We start from the raw sequence: 624 nt of genomic DNA on the forward strand, positions 1-624 counted from the left end.
CGGTGGGCATTGAGCGAATTGTCGCTGTTTCGGCGGGCTTATATCCCCCGCCGGGCGGATCTTAAGCGCGAGCCTGAGTTTATCGCGCCAGCCCCCTGGGGGTAAGGCCGCGGTACCTGTAATTCGCGCGTCGCGAGCACTTGCGAGAAACTTCGCAGTTGTGCTCGCGCGCGCTTCAGGCAGTGCGGCGGGTCCGCGTTCGTCTGGCGCTCAGTGGTTGCCACAATGCTATCATTTCCATACCACCTGTCATGAGGTAGATAGCATGGTTCGGTTTTTTTTATAGTGGTTTCCCAAGTAGGCCTATTCCACTCTAATTTTTTTATGCACGAATTATTCCGTCATTCCTCCGTTGACTACTTTGGAACATTTAAAAATTTACATATATTTTTTTTAAAGGTTTATTATTATTTCAAAAAGATATATTATTATTATTACATAAAAATATATTCGCGCGAGTAATATTTAAAAAATGCTTATCTCTCTCAAAATATATTGTAAAATTACAACATCCTCCTCATTTTTCTCAATACGTCATTAATTTAATGATGCAGTTATATCATTTAACTCAAGAAGATGTTTTAATTTGACTCTATAATTTATTTACTTACATACGTTAATGTG

Source organism: Trachymyrmex cornetzi, unplaced genomic scaffold, assembly GCF_001594075.2.
Source record: "Trachymyrmex cornetzi isolate Tcor2-1 unplaced genomic scaffold, Tcor1.1 scaffold332, whole genome shotgun sequence".
Classification (NCBI taxonomy): domain Eukaryota; kingdom Metazoa; phylum Arthropoda; class Insecta; order Hymenoptera; family Formicidae; genus Trachymyrmex; species Trachymyrmex cornetzi.